The 24,032-nt window shown below is 45.0% G+C and overlaps 1 protein-coding gene across 1 annotated transcript in view; it reads right to left on the bottom strand.

Moving 5' to 3' along the window:
* COL4A2 (collagen type IV alpha 2 chain) overlaps window positions 1-24,032 on the bottom strand; it is a 183,368-nt gene that overhangs the window by 157,639 nt on the left and 1,697 nt on the right. The gene's annotated exons all lie outside the window — the stretch shown is intronic.

A 24,032-nucleotide genomic window follows, 5' to 3' on the forward strand; every position in this document is an offset into this window, starting at 1 on the left:
GGGTGCCTGGGGGCTGGGACTGGTTGAGACTAACAAGCCAAGAAGTTTTATTCCATGTGTTGAGTGATCTAGATCCACAAATATGATGATGAGTTGCACCTTTGAGGAGTAAGACTGGAAAAATGAGAAGTGACGTGTTGATGGTCACTGGGGAGCAGGTGACAAGGTGTTCCAGGGCAAAGGCAGGACACTGCTGGAATGTGAGAGGATGCGGGCCATCCTCCCTCTGCCCTGGCTCACTGTGCTGTGACTAGAGGGGCATTTTTCTGCCTGGGACACCTCGGTGATAGCCCCCCACCTTGCGAAGTTAGAAAATGTCTGGAGAAGAACATAAGTATTTCTTAACACTGTTCCCTCTGCTGAGAGAAGAGATAGGTGAGGAGAAAGCGTACCCAACAAGTGTGCAGGTACAAGAACCCATACCCTCTACTAGGAAACGGAGAGGTTTAGCTGCTCCCAATCTCACTGCATGAGATCAGGAGGCCCCGGGCTCAGTCAAGCAGACTGGACGTGGGATGGACATTAGGTCCCAGGTCATCAGGGTTACAAGGGCGAATGAAGAACTGGAATGTTTTCCAAGTACAAAGAGGACTTTATGAACAAAAAGGAAGTAGTTATCTTTCTGTGATGATGTGGAGTACATTTCTGCCTGGAGAAGGGACTGAGGCAGAATGACATCGAAGGTCACCACAGAGATGCATTTCCAAATTTTGCCTCAGAACCATCAAATGGCAGCCACACCCCTGAAGTGCTCATGAATCAACAGTGGAACGTGGGGCACAGTTGGTCCAGAGCAGGGATTTTCTTTGACTCTCAAGAATAGTTCTTAGACCACAGGCATAGCTGTATTCTCTCCCCACCTTCTACCTCTTTCTGTTGGTGGAACGCATCCTTTCCAGAAGTGAGCCTGGTTAGCCCCCGGCAGGCTGTGACACCTCTCACATCCACCTTTTTGCTGGCTCAGAGATAAGACTTACATAGCTACCACTGGAATTTGGGCTTCTGGAAATGACACAGTGTTTAGGCTGTGAAGAACTTCAACTGAGCTCAGCAACAGACTTCACCGTTGTTGGAAGTATACATTTGAGAATACTGCTAATGTTAGACACATGTTACAGGCCAGTTACACAGAAAACAAGGGAATGCTGGATGGAGTCATTGCTCACCTTTCAAAACATAACTTTCAAGGACGGCAAAATATGGTACAAACACAGAACCTATATCATCTATTAAAAGTGACCATTTTGAAAGATCCCTATCTCGCCTTCTATCTCCCAGTGTTTGCCTTCTTAGGAATGTCATCCACATTCCACATTCCTCAATCAATATTCAAACGCAGGAAGACAGAAGGAGAGGGGGAAATGTGCTGTATGAGAAAGTGCCCTGTAATGGGAGGTGTTACATTTATTTTTCTACAACAGTAAAAGCATTAGGTTGTGTTGCTGGCACTATCAATTTATCCCTAGTTTACTTCTCTCTGTACTTGAATCTCTGACGTAAACCTAAGTAAATATGAGGAGGGCTTGGAAAACTGTTTCCTATGGGACTTTCTATCAGAGGACAGTCCAGGAAACTATGTTGGGGATCACACAAGTTGAAAAGTGAGCTTGGGTTTTGAAAATAGCTTGTGCAAGTTCTAAAATCCATTTCACAGCCTATAGGTGAAGTGTACATACTATGTATAGGGTGAATAAGCATTTCCTGGTTTAATATTGCTTATGTAAAGCAAGAAAAAAAAAGGTATAAGGACTAAAAAGGGAGATGTAAAGCCCTCATTTGCAGGTAACATGATTGCATATGTAGAAAATATGAACAAATCTATAGTAAACTTTTAAAATTAATGAGTGAGTTTGGGAAAGCACTAACCATAAAAAAGATTGATAAATTGGACTACATTAAAATCACAGGACATCATTAAGAGAAAGAAAAAGTAAGCCACAGAGTAGAAAAAAGTATTTTTAACACGGGACCAAACAAGGGCGTGCATGTAGAAAAAAAGAGCTCCAAGTCAGTACAAACACAGACACTAACAGAAAAATGGGCACAAGACTCAAACCAGCATATCATAGGAGAGAATATCCAAATGGCCAATAAGTAGATACAGACCTCATTAGTAATCAGGGATATATAAATATTGTGAGAGTAAATATAAGATACCAAAATTTTCTGTTGGTTGTTTTGAGTCAGTTTTTGGAATATTGCCTCATCCCTCCTACTGCCCTCGGTCTCAGAAACTTGGCCCTGTGGTTGTAAGTGATTGGAACCTGGGACCTGTTGGGGTGTGTTAGCACACCTCCCTGCCTTCCCTCTCCTGGAGCTGTGGGGGTCTGTTGGCCCATTTCCCTGCCCACTCTCTCATTACCACAGCAGGCAGGGTCTGGGGAATGAGGGTCAGGCATGAGTTTTCGTGGGTCAAGGCAGCTGAGCCCAGGCAGATTGCCTAATGGCGTCAGTTCTGTGTTGGACTTGACCGCTATTGACAAGCAGAGAAAATTATGACTTCCTCCTCTTTTCAACAACATGAAAACCTCTGGGAAGACTGAAATGGAAAATTGCTGCAGTAAAACCTCTGAGAAGACTAAAATGGAAAATTGCTGCAGCAAAAATATTATGGAGGTTTGGGGTAGGTTTTTCTATCTCTCAAGTAATCTTGTTCTACAACTTTGAGGATGAGTCTCAAGGAATTGGAGCTATATAGTACCAATTGCCCTGGGCCAGCAACTTGTACTTTGTTATGGCCTGGCATTCTCATGCAGTTTTACTGGTATATTTTAAGTCCAGTATAAAATGTTCAAGCTGATCTTTGGAAGATACGTTAAGAGGGTTGGGATTTTTCTAAAAAAAAAAAAAAAAAAAAAAGGCATCAGCACATTTTCTTTTGTAAAAACCTCTATGGGAAGAAAACAATATTATGGACTCCAAAAGAATATGAACACCCAGGGATTATTTAAATAGCATTTGAAGAGTAGCTATTTTATGTAGAATTTAAGATGTAAGACACACCATAGAGGAATGTAGGCAATGAAGACTCCAAGACGGTCTAATAGCCTGACTACCAAACTATGTCGGGAGGAATCAGTCAGCCAAAATAGGTCAGTTGCCAAGAAAGGGAACCCTACTCCCAGCTGCTGGTAGAATATGCTTCTTAATTGCTGTTTTGGAAACTAATTGCTCTCAGGAAAAGCATCTAACAGGAGCTCTTTGATTCAAAGGAGCAGGGTGAATCATCTTGCGACATGTAAGCCATGTGTGGGACCTACATGGCACCGCCTTGGGAGGCACCCTAAATAAAGCAAATAGTGCCCCGTGGCCCAGAGAAGCATTTCAGGAGGGAGGGGGATGGCCAATACTGGAAACCTGGAAAAACAAAGAGAATCCCAAAAATATTGGCCTGAGGAGGTGTTAGCCCATTTTCAGAGTCGCTTAGATGACTTGTGAACAAGCAGATGGGGAGTCACAATAGATTTCAAGGGACTTGACCCAATCAAGCTGACATTCTGGCTGGGAAGGGCTCTGTCTGGCGTGGTATTACTCCTCCCCCACGGCCCACCATCTCCCAGCTTCATTCCAACTCGCCACCCACCTACACAATGAGGCACCCAAGTAAAACACGGTGTTAGAGCAGTATCTTTCCACGATGGCCCTGAAACCTTACCCCCTTCTAAACGCTGACATGTCAGTTGTCTGCTTAGTGACCGTTATAATACTGAAAATTCCTTTATTTAGCTTGCTTGCGATGAAGTCATGCAGCTATAAGAGTGACTTGCAAAACAAAATCAAGTTCCATTCTCAGTTAAAGGGGACGTGGAAAGTCTTGAAATCTTTCATGGTAAAGCTTCTGATCCATCACATTTCATTGGAAAACTGTTATAGTGCTCTCAAATTATAAAAAAGCAATTCATATTTATAGAAAAACAAAACACAGTGTTGGTTTGGCAGCTGAAGTAATAATGCACTTACTGAATCTGTCATATTTGGTTTTGCCATTAACAGTGATTCAAAGCTGGCTTCATCATACTGTAGACTGCTACACTTTTTTAACTCCTCCTCTACTCACCATGGAAGTATACACTTTGCTGGTTTTACTTGGGGGGAAATCACTGAGAGCATCTCTTTTTAAAAAATATATTTTTATTGATTTCAGAGAGGAAGGGAGAGGGAGGGAGAGAGAGAGAAAAATCAATGAGGAGAGAGAATCATTGATTGGCTGCCTCCTGCACACCCTGCACTGGGGATCGAGCCCACAACCCAGACATGTGCCCTGACCAGGAATTGAACCTTGACCTCCTGGTTCATAGGTTGATGCTCAATCACTGAGCCACACTGGCTGGGCAAGAGTTTCTCTTTTCTTACCAATGTCATGGCAGTTATAATACTTTCTTGGGGTGCTTGATAATACTAAATGGTAATGTCCATGGAACTATGTGAGTCTGAAATAATTTGCTTGGAACAAACATTTCAAGATAAAGAAGGGCCCGGCACCAGCTCTGTCACAATCTAGCGACGTTATCATGTTATTGAATTCCTCCGACTTTCCTTTTCTTCAGCCGTAAACAGGGATGACTGCACCTGCCCGCCCTATTGACAAGGCGGCTATGAGGATTACAGGAGAGAAAGGCTATGCAACTTTTCTTTGAAAAGTACAAAGAACTAGGACAAATATAGAGTATCAGTAACAAGGAGGAGAGGCAGTGATTTTCTATCCTATCCAGGGGCACTGAGATAGCTTAACCCCCTGAATACCACATTTTATAACTCTGTCTGGCTGACCCTATCTTCTTTCATTCTCTCTTCAGAACCACCCCACTCCCAACCTTGCCCCTTCCTCACTATTGTCTAAGTCTTTCAAGAAAGCCTTTGAGTCACATCTCAGCTTTCTGGGTTCTCTAAGTTAGGTATTCAGGAATTTGGGCTTTTCAACTTCAAAAAAAAAATCAAAACTCAGGTTGACTCAAGGTGATATCAGGGAGGCGGGAACGGAATTGTCCTTAGACATGTACAGGACAATGGAAGAATAAATGCGGTGGTGCCTCACATTGTTTTAAATGTAGTATATCTTTTAAAACACTAACATTAAAAAAATGTGGTACCCCAGGGGTTGAAGTAATAAGTAACTTGTTTAAAGGTCTAAACGTCTCCATTTGATTTATTCCTGCATGTGGTCCTATCTCTTTACCTGGTTATGAACTTTAAACACACTGTGCTAAAATAGATGAAACATTTATTTTTTTGCTATAATATGGGACCTCAAAGAAGTCTGAGCTTTGTCTCTGATGTAGTTCTATGAAGATCAAAGGGTTCTGGCTTCTTGATAGAATGTTCTGTTCACCATTTCCAAAACAAACTTTTAAAAACAGCGAATCATGTAATTTACTAAAAAATGATCTAATCTATAAAATTACTTAATTAGTGAAGTTAGATGACAACATTCGTTTATCAAGGCTGACTCTGGGCTAAGGCTTGGGTGTTAATTCTAACAGGAATTAGCTGTACATTTACAGGCAGGTCTCTGTACCTCTCTGGACCCCAGCCTCCTAATGTTTAGAAGAAATTTGGACAAGTTTATCCCTGAAGTCCTACCTGCCTTTGAGCTTTTACATCTAATTAACTTTTTCAGTATTAACTGAAGACTTCTCGCTGTTGTTTACTGAAGACAAAGTCATAATTATTAGTATAGATTAATGAGGCTTATGGCACACAATTTATAGTTCTACCATCACCTAATGATCATTTAAAATATTGACCCCTTGTTGCCCTGGCTGGGTAGCTCAGTTGGTTGGAACATCCTTCAATACACCAAAAGGCTGGGGTTCAAGGCAACCAACTGATGTTTCTCACATTACTATTTCTCCCTATCTCCCCTTTCCTCTCTCTCTAAAATCAATAAGGCCCGAAGCATGGAACAGACTGACATACCTTGATGTGGGGGTGGGGAGACAAGGAAAGATAAACCAAAGAAATTATATACTTATATGCATAGCCCATGGACATGGAAAAATAGGGTGGTGAAGACCTGGGGGTGGGCGTGGGTAGGAGCTGGGCAGAGGGGGACAAAGGGGAGAAAATGGGAGACATCTGTAATACTGTCAACAATTAAATAAAATGAAATCAATAAAAACATTTCTTTGGGTGAGGATTAAAAAATATTGACTCTGTTTCATAATAACATTTCAGGAAAATGTTATAAAAATCTATTGAGACTTAACTGAGTTGAGAGGAATTTAATCATTCTGTGTATGTGACCAATGAAAGCTGTTTTTATGTTCACAATTTTGTTTTAAAGGGTGACTTTTAAAAAGTGATGGCTAAGTACTAAAACTTCACTCGGAACAAGTGCCTTAACGAATTATGAAAACAAAATTAGTGGGGTGTGGGTCTACTTCTCCAGAACTGTTGGGGGGAATTTTAATGCTTTAGTGACACCCACAGAATAAATTCCACTCTTGAATCAACATGAACCAACTACTTCAAGTGGCATTTCTTCGTTTTTCCTCTCAATTTCCCATGTCTGGCTCTTCACTATAAAAAGACATGCACTTACAAATCATCTGGGACTATTTAAGAAGATCACTCTGACAGCACTCTTCAATCTCTTGCCTTCTAATGACAAGAATTGACTGTTAAAGGTAGGGTCATTTTGACCCTGAGATGGATGAGCCAGGAAGGATGGCTGGGTGGCAGTGGTGATGAACCCACTGTGATCAGTGATGTGGGGAGACGTTTGTCTTCAGTGTCTAGTGTGGGTGACTAAATGTGCTGAGCCATGGGGTGGGTGAGGCACTGAGCAAATGGAAGGAAGCCAGTGGAGGGAAGTGAACTAACCTAAGCAGAGTAGCTGGTGAAGCCAAGATGTGGATGGTCAGGAGCCCTCCTGATCGCAAGCCACAGAAGCAGCTGGAATGGGGGTCCTGGGGAAGAGGGTAGACCAGCAGATGTGCATACAAGGGAACAGGGCAGAGGTGTCTGAAGCTGAGACTACATGTGACTATGAGTTCAGCTTCAAACTTCTGGGGGGTAGGGTGGTAAATATTACCAGGTTTTAGCTTGAATTCAAACTTATTATCTATCTACGGTTAAGACTTTTTGGTCATAAATTGGTCGTGCTTTTCAGTTGGCTTTACGAGCAGCCATCTGAGATGGAGTTTCATTGGTTTCTCATGTTAATACAGTATTATTCTCACGGTGCCATGCAGATGAACAGGCTGACAATCAGGAACAGATTAGGAATCAAGGTGCTGGATGTGAATGGATCCCAGTGGGCATGACTCAGCAGAGTAAGAGTCACTAAGGAGGCAGCTGGACATGGTGTGGGGACTGAGGAAGAGTCCTAGGCAGGCGTGCAGCCCCTTTCTGTGGAATCTATGTTGTCGAGGCTGCAGGAGTCTCCCGAGAAGGGGGCCCATGCAAATTGGGGTCAATGAAAACTCAGGTAACTGATATCCATAAACAGCCTATTTAAGACACTTCCTGTGGCCCAAAATATGCTGATGAGAAAAGAGGCTGAAGGAGCCATCTCTACATTGGAAAATGTAGAATTACCTGCCAAGGCTTCATGACTGAGGGATGCAGAGGGGGTTGGAGGAGTGTGCTGTCACTGGAGAGAGTGGCAAGGAGAGGACATGCTCAAGTTCAAGTGGTCATTGAGTTCAGAGGAAAAAGCAGTAATCACAGAACCTGCTGGGGATGTTTATTCCTAATAGGCACTGTGTTCAGTGCCTTATAAACATTATGAAATGTATTCCTCTTAGCAACTAGCTGAGGGAAGACTATAACCTCACTTTACAGAAGAGGAAAACAAGGGCCACCCAAAATGAAAGATCTAGCCCAAGGTTATATAGTTCATGACTGATGGAGCCCGATTTGAAGCCACGTGAGCTGGACTCTGAGGTCATAGCTCCTCACCTTGGGCAATGGGCAGGTAACAACCTCAGTTAGAAGCTAAGGACTGAAAGTTCTGGGACAGGACACAGCCATAATGTGGGAGATGCCTGGTCCTGCTGCTCTACCACGTGCAGAGTACAAAGTCTGTCCCTTGAAGGGGAGAGGAGGACTTACGGGAATAAGGAGTCTAAAGAAGTGTAGAGACAACAAAGGGACAAATGGATTAAAGTCCACAGAGGACTCTTCCCATTACTGCGCCCCCACAGTCATTGTTCAATCCAAGAATTCTCTATCGCCACTAATCTTCCAAGATGATTTCCCTTGTAGACATTTAGATAATACGTCTGCCTTCTTAATCTTGGCTTTCTTTTCTACTACTTGATTGTCAGACATGGAATTTTCCAGAGGACTCCGTTTCATAAATGCTTTAACTGGAGACCATCAAATACAAAATTGACCATCACTAGGGAAAACCAAGTGTCACTCCAGGAGAAACAGAACTGCCTCTAACAACAGAGAAAGATAACTGGGGGTGGGGGTGAGGGAGCTGTGCTTTCAACCTCATTTCAAGAGGAAACAGGCTTCAAGGAGACTCTCCATGAAGCAGGAGTGTTTTTTTGTTTTTTTTTGTTTTGTTCTGTTCTGTTCTGTTGGTTTGTTTCTAATAATTGGTTCTAAACAGTTATTCAGAAATGTGTTGATTTCTGATCACTAGATACACCTTTGTTTTAAACTTTGTTCAGATGATGAGCTAAGGTTGATGGTGCGAAGAAGACCCATTTTTATGGGAGTAAGTGGGTTTTCATGAAATAGGCCATGATGCCCCTTCTTCCATTCCTTCTCCTTGCTCCTCTAACAGGCTGTTTTTGCAAGGGGCGAACTTGCTCTCAGGTAGGACATGTCCCCAAAGCCTCGGCCCCACATGTCAAAAGATAAACTGCTTTGTAAAGGAGAAATTCCTTAACACTTCTAGAGACCAGCAGATGAAAATGCTCTTTCCCTCCTAGGGCTTTTCAAAACTTGCCTGTACAAGCAAGTGTGGTGTGATTCCTGCAGCATTTTAGAGATTGGCAAGTCATTCCAGGGGCAAGCGAGCCCTGGTTACACATTCTATCAATTTCTAGGAAGCGACTATTCTAAGGAAAAACAGAATCCCAAGGCTCTAGAAAGAGTGTCTAGGACTTCTCCCCAAATTGTGGGCCCTGGACCAGTGGCATCCCATCCCTGGAGAGTGGATTGGAAATGCAGAGTGTCAGGTCCCGCCCAGATCTGCTGAATCTGCATCTGCTGAATCAGATCTGGGGTCTGCACAGCACTGCTCTGGCCCGGCTCTGCAGATTCAGCCAGGACTGGCGAGTTTTGCCCGATTTGGTTTCTCAGGCATCCAGGTGAGAAGTTATCACCTACTTGTAGGTCTCACTCCTTGTCAGGGAACAGAGTTTACAGGAAACAGTAAGTTCTCAGGCCAGCACCCTTTCCCTTAAATCTTCTCACTATCCTGGGCCCAGTAGGGCGAGACTCTTGAAAGAGCAAGTCCAGTTATCACTTTGCTTGCTAACTGGGGGATTTTGATTGATGGCCGCCACCCATTCCCAGAGACGGTGTGATTTTGGTCATTGGTTCGCTTTCCATATTCTTACTCTTGTCAGACCATGAAGCTGGGTTTCCGGAAGCACAAAGGAGGTCACTGGCCGACCGCTTCTGCCCTCCAGAAAAAGTTCAACTCAGTCCATAGACTGCTCGTTGGCCAAATGCCTGACTTCCCTTTGGGGCTGAAGCTCAAGAGAAAAAGAAAATGCAGGCTATGAAATAGTTTGGCACTCTGTCTTGCAGTGGAAGCATATTTTGCCTTAGTTTGATTTTGTAGATAAGCCAACGTCTGTCTACCCCAGTAGTTTTTAATCTAGCAATTTAAACTGAGTGAAGACAATGAAAGAACTCTTCATCGGTTGACCTCAGGTGCATATTTCTGAGGGATGGCACTGAGCATAATGATTTGTGCTGTGATTCTGAACAAAAAGGGCCCCAAACACTTAGTGTTGCTTCTGACCAGGACTCCTGACTTTGTTCTTTCTTCCCTTCTGCTGGCATCTGTCTGTCCTGTGAGTCAGATCCCAGTTCAACCTAGCACTGGGTACTGGAGAGTCAGCATGCCCATGACCTGGTCCCTGCCCTCACAGGACTCAGGGGGCCATGCTCAGGTTTGGGAGAACAAGAAGCACTTTTTTCCTTTGGGAGTTTCTTACTGTATTCCTGCGTGTCCTCCCATTCTGAGCACAGAGGGATGGGAAGAGAAGACACCTCTGAGCCATTGTAACCAGGTTTCTCTGCCTGGGAGAAAGACCCTCCAATTGGCCCACAGCTCCCATGACACTCACTCATTTAAACCCTGGGTTTCACAACTGCAGGGGAACGAGTATTTGTTCAAGAGACCTATTCAACACAACTGACTTAGAAAAGAAAAAGCACACAGCAAGACCGGTGCCAGCTATCCACACAGCATCCCAACATCTCCAGACAGGCAGCCTCCTCTCACACAGATGTTCTCCTCCTCCTGGGCCTTGGATCAGAGCCTGCTGACAGTTCCCCCAACAGAGTATGCAGAAGGGAAAAGGCAGAATAACTAGCGAGCCTCAACCCATCCTATCTTTGGGATCTAAACCAGTGATGTGGCTACAGGCTCTCAACCTCTTTGAGAAATGTCACCTCCACGCCCACCATAGAATTCCAGGTTTTCCCAGGATTAGTATCTTTGTCTATTTGCTTCTCTAAGACTGAGAGATAGTTCAGCAGCTGGAGGGGGTAGGGGGAGAGGGCTGGTGCAAAATGAGAGCTTGGGCTCAATGTGTCAGAAACATTGAAAAGGGGTCCCTTTCTTTGAGCCTGCCTCTGGGTGTCCTCCCTCCTGAGCAGCTGACCTTGCCCAGGCGGCCCTGGCAGCCTTCTGATCATGCCACCATTCTCATTTGTTTAGAAACCTGAAATATCTTTAGCCTTCCCATGGAATGGTTACATAGCACATAATTTAATAAAATCCTTTAAGCACCGCTGGGCAGGTCACTGTGCCAGGGGAGGACACAATGATGCACGAGACATGTTCTGAACCCTCCAGGAGTCGGAGTCCAGCAGAAAGGAGGAAGAGCAGTGGCTAGAGATGGACCCTCATCAGAGTAGTTTAGACTCCCTGTCTCCACTTCTCCATGTCCTGGAGTCTCCCCAACTCACTGAATCTGTGACCCCAGCACTGTGAGAAGAGGAGGGCCTAGGGATCTCTAATTTGATAAGCCCACGGGCAAGACTTAGCCTTGGTGGCATCTGAGGGCTTGACCTCAGGACCCTCCCGGAGACAGTCTCCTCGGCCAGGCTTCCGAGTTACAGCTTCTCCTACCCCCTCCTCGTCTTGAGGCTTCCGTTCCCAATTTTCTTCCCGAGAAACCTTGTGCAGTCCCATGGCCTCAGGAGAGGCACTGACTCTGTGACGACCTCATCTGTATCTCCAACCCAGGCCTTGCCTCTAAGCTTCGCTCCTGCATGTCCGTGCTTGACCCAGAGGAAACTCACACCAGCACGCTCAGAGTTCACTCTGTCAGGGAGTGGTCAACATTTGCCAGACACACATCAAGAGGAGACATGAAGAAGTGGGGAGACTGAGTCTGAGGGAGAGAAGTACAGGAGGACCCACGGCCAACTGGCCCAGATGCCCCTTTGGTTTGAGCTGTGACTCACTTCTTCGAAACCTGACATTAGCCATTAAAACCTATCAACCAAGAAAACAAAACTGAGCTTTAAAATAATAACTTAAAAAAGTACAGGGATATTATTCAGCCTCAAATAGGAAGGAAACTACCACACATGCCATCACACGGATGAAGCTTGAAGACATACTGCTAAGTAAAATAAGCCGGTTACAAAAGGACAAATATTGTGTGATTCCACTTACATGAAGTCCCTAAAATAGGTTCACTCCAAGAAACGGAAAGTAGAACAGACATTGTCAGGGGCTGGGGAAAGGGAAGCGGGGAGTCTGTTTTTAATGGGGACAGAGTTTCAGTTTGGGATGATAAAAAAAGTTCTGGCGATGGATGGTAAGGCTGGTTGCACAACAATGAAAATGTTCTTAATGCTATGAACTGTACACTGAAAACGGATGAAGATAGTAAATTTTGTGTTATGTGTATTTTACCACAGTTAAAAAAACAAGTATAAAAGAATCAACACAGGTTTGCACTACGTATACAAGAGACCTGAAGTGACATTAATAAGATTGTTTCCAAATGATTAGTTTACAAACACTGTATTTGTTGTATATGTGATGTGTGAATCATGTATCAAGATTTCATTTTTTACTTCAGGAAATTTACTTATTTTTTAACACATAAAATGCTTAGAAAGACTAAAGTTCTGAAATAATTTTTTTTAATGTGAGGAACTAAGAAAAACCCCATGAAGTCTGTCTTTCTTTCTGTTGATTTCTTAGACTCCAGCTAATTAACCCAACGAAGAGGACAAGCCAACAAGAAGGCAAAACTGTCCACTGACTCAATAGCCTTTGTCTTCTTTCCTTAACTCAAGAATTAGAAGAATAAAGATTCTGTAAATGGTACGGTAGAAAAAAGAAAAAAGCACTCGAAAAACTTGATGAAATATACATATATCTATATCTATATCTATATCTATATCTATATCACCTCCTTTTAAATACATTTATTTTCCTATGAGACACTGGTCTGGCTTTGTTTTCTTGTTTTTATACCAAACAGAAGCCGATGGTCCCGGAGTTAGATTTTGTTCTAACAGTTATTTGAAGTATCAGTGCTGCCCAGCCATTCCTTGTTCTAGAATCTCTAGACAGAAGTCAACACTATTCTTACCTGCTTTTACTTCTTAAGAATGTTTGGATTAAAAAAAACAAAACAATGAAGAATGAGCATGACTAATCTTACTTTCTTCCCCCTCTGGAGTAAGTCATAAGTCATTTATTTCTAGAACATTAAATTCCAATCAGGTGAGAAGCAGATAACAGACCGCTCCTGTTGGAGGATAAAGATATCACCCACAAATCCCAGCCCAGGAGTGGGGGCACCCGGTGGCCGGAGAGGACCCTGGGCTGTGTACTTGCCAGCAGGGCCTCCCCACCTTGAGAAAAGGGGATAGGATGTTCCCAGGGCATGGGCTGTGTTTGGTGGGTAAAGAGCCCAGGATCAGAGAAGCAGAACCTCCTGGTGAGCAAGGCAAATAGTCCTCCTGACCTTAAAGGGCGATGTTAGTCTCCACAGGGGCTTTAAATTCCTTTACAGTCATCTGAGGAACTAGAATAAATCCCAGTGGCTCCAGGGAGGGGATGGACCCAGCACCAGCGTTACGGAACACTCCCCAGGCGACTGCCCTGTCCAGCCCCGGTAGACAATCCCTGCTCAATCCAGGTGGAAGCTTTAGTTGCCTGGCCCCACCCCAGAGCAGCTCACTCAGAGTATCTGAAGAGCAGGGTCAGGGCATCACCCTACTACAAAGTTTCCCAGGTGATCCTGAAGTCCTGCCGGTCCAAGGTCCACTGGTTTCATAGAAAACCAGAGGCAAATTCTGCGCGTAAATAATTTCAGATAGATTTTTTGAGCAAAGTTTTAGATCTAGAAGAGCACAGGGTCTCGGCAAAGAAATTTTGGAACAGGGATGAAAAAGAGGAAATTAGGATCTGTAAAGAGATGTTTTACTACCTTGCCCCCCAACTTCTTTGCTGGGACTCCATTGACATGAATAGGGAGAGAATAATCTTTGTCTTCTGTATCTCCTGGCAAGATCAATTTAATTGGAAAGGGACAGTACAGTGCTGCTGCTAGTATTGCTACACTTACGAGAGAGAGAGAGAGAGAGAGAGAGAGAGAGAGAGAGAGAGAGAGAGAGAACGAGAACATGCACTTACAAATAGATGGGGGGGGGGGCGAGGAGTGAAGGGCTGAATTGCGCTCACTTAACTGGTCCTGCGCACACTTCCCTCCCTGAGTGATTCGAGTTTCCATTTTAATCAAGAGCAGAACTGATTATCTGCATCGTTCCTATAATTGGGTTGCTCTGGTTTTTCCTAGAATCATTTGGGAGAATTTAAAGACTACATTCTCCTTCCAGACCCCAGGAAATCTGTTAAGGCTTTGAAAGAATGTTTCATGTCATGCCTCGAAGGTCTGTTCTTATGTGAGGTTGGGAACCAGACCCAGTAACAGCAGGAAATGTGACTAATCTGACCCATCCTCTACCAGCCTTCATCTAAAACATGAGTGACTTTTGCTAAAATGGACATTTTTGTTTTAACTTTGCAGCTTTCTTAGATATGCGATTAAAATGAATGTGCTTGCACTTCCGAAATTTCACAAAGGCCAAGGTAGTTAGCTGACAACACACTGTTAATCAGGTGACCTAGCAAGAGACACATTTATTTTTCCAAACTCGGGCATCTTGACGTTGGTAAGCACACACAGAAACTGATGTCTACATGTTCTGGCAAAAGGTTTACAAATCACTTTGGACTACTTGCTGTTAATATTCCTTGTTTTGCAAGGGGAGGGGGAGACTGGGCCAGAAAAGCGGATGACTATGACGAAGGAAATCCTGTCTGAGCTAAGATTGCCTTGAGAGCTGGGGGTGGTGGGCAGGGAACCCTGGTGAGAGCTGGCAGAAAAGGAAGGTGGTTTTTAGATAGGAAAAGAAACTATTTCAGGCCCCTACTTGGCCCTGATTGTACTTGGACAGTTGTTACAATGAGGACAATGACTAAGTAAGGAAGAAAGGGAAGGAGGTGGTTTTCCTCCTTGGAATTTCTAGCTGGAATCTTCCTGTTTGAATCCACCCACCGGCCTTGCTCTCCTGGGTGCTCAGAAGGAAACAGGTATGTGTGTGTGTCCAGTTTATCCTGACTTGTGGAACCACAGCAGACACCGTGTATTGCTAATGCCCTGTTAGGAAATGGGAAGGGGAGGGGAAGGGGGGGGGAAACCTTCTGCTCTTTCAAGAAAGAAGTTCTCTCCTAAGATTTGACTGGGTGTTTTCTATGCCATGTTGCCAGACCAAAACCTCTTGAATTTTCTTGCTTTGTTAAATCATACTTGGGTCTCAGGATTATTTGAACAAGATGTTCTTTGTTTTTAAGTCTTTCCACTTGTTCTGGAAATAATTTAGTCGCACCTTAACCTAACTTTGATTAAAACTAAAAGGTTTTGCTGGCATTTCTCAAATGTATGAAAAAGAAAACAACTGTCCAAAGGCAGTGGGAAGATGCCCCTGCACCCATCTCGCCATGTGAACCGTGTGTGCACTGGTGAGCTTGTCCACAGCTCAGCGTTGGGGCACCACAGGCACTGTGAAGATGGCAGGATCTCACCCCAACTTCCTCCTGCATCCCTTCAGTCTTGCTGGCTGGCGCACCCATGCCACACCCTCCTCTGCCCTGCTGTGCCTTGCTGGGCACACTCGCCTCTCCTCTGCCTGAAGGCCACACACAGAGAACACCCGGTCATGGCAGTGAGGCCCGCAATAACTTTTCCCCAAACTCTAGTAACACTTGAACTTTTCTCTCTGTAGCTTCAAGGGTTTTTGCTTTTTTGTTTTTAAAATTTGAGCATGAAGATCCATATTTAATTATCACACACACACACACACACACACACACACACACACACACACACTTAAAACCTAAAACCACGTAGGCACTAGTTAACATTCAGCAAGCACTACAATGCTGAGATTGCTAAGACCTTTACACGCAATTTCTTCTTTTCTCCTCAGAGCACATTTAGGAGGTAGAACTATTTTTAGTCCAGTTTTAGAAATGCAATGAAAGCTTAAAAGCTAAGTAATTTGTCCAAAGTTACACAGCTGAAGTAGCAAAAACAACTTTCCAACCCAAGACCCAAGCTGGCCTTATTCCTCATGAACCCCATGCCATGGTCCTGCTCTTCCTTTAGGATTCCCCTCTGAACAGCAGGGTCTAACGCTTGATGACTTACTGATGAGTACAATCACATGTGAAATCCGAGGTACTCCAAGTCTGATCTAGTCAAAGGAGAGAGAAACTAGGTCTCAAACAGCGAGCCCCTGCTGGTTGCTCTCTACTTCCACACATGGGCAATCCCAGATGACATATTTAACTTAAAAATTTTGGTCACACAGTTGGACAACTCCTACTTCCCACCCCTCACACACATGTGTGTGCTCAGAACACTCCAACCCCGCTGCTCCTGGCCTGTCCTCGCTCTGGGGCCCAGACCTGAGCCCATGATAGAATTGATGTACATAACTTGTGAGTGAATATTATTCCTAGTAGAACTGGACACGTTCATTCGGCCATCGAATTTCACATGAATGATCTCACCATGAACCTGTGACATGATTATCAGCATCCCTGTTTTACACATGAAGGAAAGGAGGCTCATACAGGAAGTGGCTTTCCCCAGCCTTCGGACTCAAACCCAGATGCTCCAACTCTTTAATAGGCCACACCTGTCTACCTGTTGGCACGTGGGAAATGCCAATGAAAAACATTAAAATAAACAACACAACCGTCAGAGCAGCCCCAATATAAGGAAGTTGGCTTTGTCCCAGGAAAAAATGGATTCTGACATCACTGCACTGCTGACCATGGAGGTCTCCTGCAGAGCTAAGATAATTGTGGGAAGGTCCCTTTCTCCCCAGGGGGTTTCAGTAAATTTTTCTCCAAGTTTGGACTGACAATCTTCCAAGAGCCTCTCCATGTGCTCTGCGATAATAATGCTGTGCTCACACGTCCCTCTCCCCTTTTCGAAGCTGTAGCACGTACACCTTCATGGCCTGGCATTTCGAAAAGGACCCGGAGAAGGAGAGCTCCGCAGGAACCCAGTTCTGCCTCTCGGAGTCCCCCTTGCCCACTCTCATGCCGTCCGTGGTCATCCGTGTGGGCTTCTCCTGAGTGCAGCCTCTTTAGTCTTTGTTTCTCAGAGTTTTCACAAGCTCCTTAGCCACCTACATGCACAGGGCAGCCTCTCTACAGACCCTAACGGGACTCTAATGCTCCCTAGAGACAGTCATTCTTCTGTCCTCTGCCTGGGCAGCCCTTGCAGAAAAAGGAGCCAGGAGCACCCAAAGGCCCTGTGTGCTTGTGGGTGCATATGTGTGCTCTATGTTCTCTATTTCTCTCTTTCTTCCAACTATCATTGTCTATTGTCTACATCTATCTGCCATTTATCATTTACATATACCTAATATCTATCTCTACAAATTCCATGTAGATACATAACATACATATTTCACATGTAATATACATTATATTTAGATATAATTAGATACATTTTATATGCTCAACACCTTGTGGATTTTAAATATGCACACAAACATACATATTCAACAGCTAGGAATTTGTCAGCCTGCACAGTGGTTAAGAGCAGAGGCTTTGGAATCAGCGAGTCTTGGGCTTCATTCCCAACTTGATTCCTTACTGACCTTAACAAGTACCCTAACCTGTGTGTGCCTCACTCCGCACATCTCTAAAGTGGGATAACTGCAGAGTTGTGGGCCTTTAGCAGGTCATGTGTATCAGCAGCTGAGGTTAGTTCCTGATACCAATGTGCTCACTAAAGGGAGTTGCTGTTGGGCCTGTGGGATATTTTAGCTGTCCCTGGGGGACCTGGAACGCTAGAATGCACCTTCAAGGGTTAGTCTTTCTTATGTTGATCCCCAGCGACCTCACAAAGACCCTCTTGGAGGTCCCCATCCTTGTCTCCAATCTGGAGCCCAGGTCGGTGAGGTAAGGGCACAGGAGGGAGCAGGTCCCACGGGCCTGGTTTGTTTCCTGCGTACCTCCTTCCTGACACCAGTTTGCAATTATTGTACAGTCCTTGCTAATCAGCCTCTCTTTTCTTTAATGGACAAACCAGAGCTTTGAGGCCTCCCAGGGAGCATGCGTCTTTGATCCCATCCGCCAGCAGAAGCCCTTTCCTCTGTTCTCACGAGCCCACATCACTCCACAGAGTCACAGAGCCCAAAGCGCTCCACATGCAGAAAAAAAGAGTTACGTAATTTCTACCAGGTACCAGAAAATCAGTGCATGTAACTCAATAACACAAATTCTTCTGTAATTCCCACATGGAGATCACGGACCTGGGCAAAATCAGCAACAGAGGAATTTTATGGGTGGGACTGAAACAATCCCTAGGAAAAAATGCAAATCTTTCATAGACGGATCAATGCTCCTTTTATCATCATATACAGCTAGCTTTACCCAGAGGGGGAAGCATTTAATTTGGAAAAAAAAAAAAAACCCACAGTGAGAAAAATTACATTTTTATCTCATCTTTTATTAGTTGTTCCATGACTGCATTCCTCATCCAGAAGATTTGTTTGAACACTTTCAACTATCTCGTTTTCAACTGACATCTTCTCTCATTTATGGGACAGACACTTCACTGAATGCTCACTGTGTTTCAGGCCCCGGAGCATACAATGTTCTGAACAGATCCTGGGGGAACAATGTGACACGTCCTCATCTTTGGATTGTGGGAGCAGTAATTGCCCTTGAGGAAGAGTGAGACAGATGTTTAATGTCTATATAAGTTATGAATGATGCCTTGAAATCATTGATCTCTGATGATAATTAAAAGTCCTAGGAGTTTGAGAGGGCACTCTAAGTAGATTCTTAAGTGGATCTCAATCCTAAAGGCAGAGGGCCCAGCCAGGTACAGGCATTCTGCCATCTGCCACATGGGCACTCTAATAGGTGAGAGGGCAGGGTGTCCTTCATGTCACAGGGGCCACGGGCTCCAGAGAGGAGATAGGGTGTGTATGGAGCCAGCTACAAAACAGAATTGGAAAGGCCAGGGGACAGAGGCTGCTCTGTTCCTGCAGGGTGGTGACAGAGGCAAAAGTGTGAGGCAACAGCCACTGGCCAATGGCCATCCTTGTTCTGGCCCTTTTCCCCCAGCCCATAACTGAAATAGAAGTTGTGGCAACATGGAGATTGCTAACTCCAAATTCCACAATAATGGCCTGTAAGGGAGTACGTGCTGAGGTGGGGCACAGGGACACTGGACATCCCAGCAGAGCCACTTTCATTCTCCCCATCCAGTATTCTAGGCATGCAAGAAAGTGGGGGAGGTCTCCCTTTTTCCATACAGCACCTACCAACTCTGGCCTGACCAATCAGCAAGGGCTAGAGGTGTGAGCATTCACGTTTATTGTCTCCTTGGAAGTGACACCATCATGCAATCCCGCTGTGCCATTGCAAGCTCAGGAAACAACTGTGCATCCATTTTCCCTGCCCGGTCAGTCAGTCAGTCAAGAAGAGGGAGGCTGCTGCAGCTCACTGGAGACCTCCTATTGGATGCTGAGCTGTGGAAACTCCCTTGGGATGCCTTTTCTCCCCTCTCTTCACACAGCACTCCCCCCAAGTGAGGGGGACAAAAGCCCTTTCCCCATGATGGGGCCACTTCTGCCAAATTTCCAAGCACACAGGAGTGCCTTTTGTTTACTTCGCCCATTAGAGAGGAGAATGGGAGCCATATTTTCCTCTTGCCTGCCACATCTGCTGCCCACTGGCCTCAGACTTGCTGCTTCTCAGCTTTTTCTTTGCACTTGTCTGTCTGGCTTATGTGCACCAAATGTGACTGTCTTTGGCTTCCAAGAGTAGGTTTGCAGATCAGTTGCAAAGATAGTGCAAAGAGTCCCCTATACCCTTTGGCCAGACAAGATGATGCTGTGCCAATATCTTACATTGCCTTGGCACATTTCATCAGAACTAGACATTGACATGAGTACATTAATTACAGACTCTATGAGAATTTTGCCAGCTTTTCCACTAATGTTATTTTCTCTCTTCCAGAATGCTGTACTATACTCCCCCCCCCCCCCGCTTTTTTTTTTTTTTTTAACAAAAGAACTTGTTGCTTCTAAAGGCAGCCTCAGTCAAGGCAGCAGAACACAAGCTAACAGAACGCCCAGTGCGCATCAGCAGTCTGCCTCGAGCAGCGGGAGACAGGGAGGTACCAACATGAGGAGACCAGATCCAGGCACTCAGGGGCTTAGTGTCTGGTGGGTGGGGCAGAGCTTGCAGGGGGAGCTGCTGGAGACTTGTACTTCCTTTGAAATTCACTCCCTGACCACATGGCTGGAATTGGACTACATGCCGTGGGTCTCCCTAAGATTAGATATCCCCTTTTCCTTTCATGAATAATCAAAAGAAAAATCACACCACAGGGAAGCCCATGAAATCAAAGTCAGTGAGTCATTCAGACCTTCATCTGTCCCAGGACAGGCTCATTAACGGAGCAGGCAGATACGAGAGGAGCGGCAGTAGGTAGCCACCAAATGCCCTGCCCATTCTCTCATCTTAGCTGATTAAGTTCCATTCACTGAATTCCAGAAGCTTCTCACAAAGACAAAAAGATAAAAAGCCTGATGCAGCATATTTACTTTTAAGTCATATCCTGGAGCAGCCCAAATGCTTTCCTGGAAAAGCCTTCCTATTCCCAACGTTACATTCCTATTCCAGCCGGGGGACGAGAGCCAGCTCATCTCTGCGGTTTCAGCTCAGCGAAGGGCCTGCGGCAGGTGTGGGCGCTGTGTGTGCTCAGTTCTGGCTCTCCAGCTCACCTGGAGCCCCCCAGCACTGACACCATAACCTGGAGCCCCCTAGCACTGACACCAACAACAGAACCAAAGCATTGAGTGACTTGTCCTGGGTCAAACAGCCAGTGAGTGGCCAGGTGGGCATGGGGCTTTGTTGTTCCCCAAGACTACTGTGCAGTCCTTGGCTCCAGAGGCCACCAGCTACTGCACAGATCGCCTGGTTTACAAGCTGACTCCGCTAAATCTGGGGTTCCAGACTCCACCTACCAGCGGATACCAGCAGATACAGCGAGGGGCCAATTTCAGAGCTTTCTCTGAAGTCCTCTAGTCAAAGATAAATATTCTTTCTCAGATTAAAAGAACAAGACATTTCAATACCATCTTTTACATAGTGACACAATTATTATCAGACATAATGTTGAAAAGTTATATATTCACTGCTCTTTCATTTTCCTTAGAATTTTCTCTATTATTTAATTGGAGAGTGTCACCCATTTTTTTTTTTACCCTCTCTTCAGAAAAACAGACAATCCTTTGATTTTTATTATTTTAGTCAAGTTTTGTTTTCTATGCTAGAACTTCCTATTTGAATTTATTTTTTCCCCCTCTCTCTCTGGTTCCAAATATACCCACCTACAGTGCTAGAGCCATGTTCCCCGTCCTCCCTTCATACCTGCGTCTAGTTCTGAGATGCTGGGATGAGCCCCTGGCGTTAGGTACTGCAGCCAAGTTTGACAAGCCGCCAGGGAGGATTGCTTTAATTGCCTCCTGAGATATGCTTGTTTTTCCATTAAGAAGGAGCCTTGTGATATTTCCCTTTTTCTTAGGGGTCCAGGTTTTAAAACAATAGGACTACTCTGGGGAATTCTGGGAAAGAACTGTTCTCCACGATTCTTAAATAGAGCCTGGGGAGCATCTTAGCACTATACATTTTTTTTTCTTTTTCCAGTAAAACAACGTAACAGATCAATTTATTAACCCACGAGATGCTGCCATCATATTTTGAAGACTCTGAAAATTTCATGAACACATATCAGTTCTAACAGCACAGAGAAACAGTCATCTAGATAGTTTTTCACATACTCTATAATCCCTTTAAATCAGGATGGATGTTCTCTGGCCACTATACATTTTTTTATAATTTTTCAATAAACTGATTGAAAGGAGAAGAGAAAATCTTTAGAACATATTGCTGCTGCTGCTCCTTCTTTTTCTTTTCTTGTTTTTTTTGGTTGGGGGGAGGGAAAGGTATGGCAGCATGCAGGAGGGTAATTTTTCAAGTGAATTTTCCAGGGTCTGGATTCCTAGAAAGCACCCTGGAAACTGAAGCTAGTGCTGAAGGCAGCCTGGAGCCCAGCATGTCCTGGGGTGCACAGGGCTACACCCTGATACCTATGAGCATCTAGAGTCTGGGGCCTGTTTCTCCAGCTAGGTCATGAGGTCAGCTCAGGCCCCCTGCATATTTAACCTAAGGGAAAGAAGGCCTTTGTTCTCTGGAATTCTCTTCCTTCCAGAATGACACAGAACTGGTCCCTTAGATCTTCAAGGCTGCCGCCCCATCTCAAGGTAACTAACAATGTTCAGCACAGGCTGCAGTGAGTGCTTTTGCTTTTAAGTCTCCTGAACCTTAGAACATGCTGCTGTGGAAACCTTCCCTGACACAGGCCCAGCAGACACCTGGAGCTCTTGCTCCTTGCCACCCTCCAGGGCACTTCACAGGCATCCACTCATCTGACATCCCCAACCCTAGAGGTGGGTACCATTGGTAACATCCCTATTGCAGGACATAGGGGTTTGGTGAGTGCCAGGGGAGGCAGCCGCTCATCAGCGGTGGAGTTGGGAATGGCCCCCGGGCAGCCTGCCTCCAGAGTGTGGGCCGGTAACCATTATGCAGCCTTGCTGTCAGGAAGGGGAGAGCACCCTGGCACTGCATCCCAGGGAGGGCACCTTTAGGAAAGGCAACCTGAACAGCAAACAGCGAGCGCTACCCAGGGTGGCACAGGCAAAGCACACGTATTTACGTTGGGTCCTGAGCCCAGGCTGCCCCGTGGGATTTGTGCTTCCTTTTCTCCTTTGGACACCTGATCCTATTGCTTCTCCCTTGCACTGGGCTCCTGCTCTTCAGAGCAAAGCAGCAGGGTGGAGGGGGGGGGGGTCTCCTTCCTAGGAACCAGGCTCCCAATACAACACTGTCAGTCACAGTTAAGAGCAAGGAGAAAGCACAACCAGAAGACAAATACTGACACTTAGGAGCACCTGTACTCTGCGACAATGAGCCGCCCCTTTTACTGAATTGACCTGTCCCTGGGAAGAATGGGTACACATGGGCAACGAGACAGGATTCTTGAGCATGGCGCACAAAGAGAGGAGGAGCTGAACTTGCCACAGTTAAGAAAGACATTTTAATGCATATAGTTAAGGATCAAGGAATTATTTTATGAGGAATAGCTATTAAAGCCAGTGGGCAGTAAGAAGTTTGTAAGCAGAAGATCCATTGTTGAGCATGGCCAATTGCATGCCTGTTGGATAATACTATTAATAGCTTTCTAGTAAAACAACTCAGAAGTACTTTGTCTGTTTAGATTTAGAATCTACAGCCCAGGGACATGAAATAAATTGACAAGTGAGTCCCATTGTCTCCCAACACAATACTCTAGCTCAGCGGTTCCAAAACTCTGTCATCAAGTGGGAATTCAGACTCTGAGGCTCCACCCCGGCAAGTCTGATCAGAAGGTCTGCGGACCAGAAGTCTGCATTTTTAACCAGCCTTCGCAGGTGAGCGCAGGGGTCCAGGGACTGCACTCTGAGAAGCACTGCTAGGCAATAAATGCGCTTGGTCCCATCCAAGGATCAGAGAGCAAAGAGACTCAGGTGAGTGTGCAGCATCTAAGCTGTCAGAGGAAGGCAGAGAGGTGTATTACATGTGACAGGGCTCTCACTGGCCTTTGTAAGAAGCTAGGAATATTCTCTTCCTGCTCAAAGTGTGGAAACAGGGCTCCAGATTTATGAGACTGCGCAGAGCTGCATTTAGGACCCACGTATTCGGACATGAAGCCGCGTCCACCAATTTTAGGATCAGTCCTAGATAAGATTCCCGGGACTCCCGCCATCCTCAGGAAGGAAAACGCTGATATCACCAACAGTGATTCTAGGGGACCAGAGGGTGCGGGAGTCAACAGGATTCAGTGCTTTCCTTTCTAGAAACCCCGTCCTTCTTTTGAGTGTATGCGTTTTGCTCTGCCTTATGAAAATGAGCCAAGTCCCATGAGGTCATATGTGCATAAGGACCCGTAAGGGTCAACTATCCAGGATATTTGACCTTCTTACATCAGGACATGTAGAAAGGAAGAAACAGACCTGAGGTCTAAGAAAACTTTGGCCTGGAATGTTCCAGTCAAAGTCTCTGACTTCCTTTCTGACTTCCCAATCCCTGAACTGGAGCAGAAGGCTGCAGAAAAGTAAGGCTAAAGGTTCTTTTCCAAGTTAGGGTAGTTCTTCCTCTCTCACAGCCTTTAAAATCTCTGTTTTATGTGAGGACAGATCAATGTGAAAATAACGGAATTTAA

This window comes from Cnephaeus nilssonii, assembly GCF_951640355.1.
Source record: "Cnephaeus nilssonii genome assembly, chromosome: 8".
In the NCBI taxonomy this organism is placed as follows: domain Eukaryota; kingdom Metazoa; phylum Chordata; class Mammalia; order Chiroptera; family Vespertilionidae; genus Cnephaeus; species Cnephaeus nilssonii.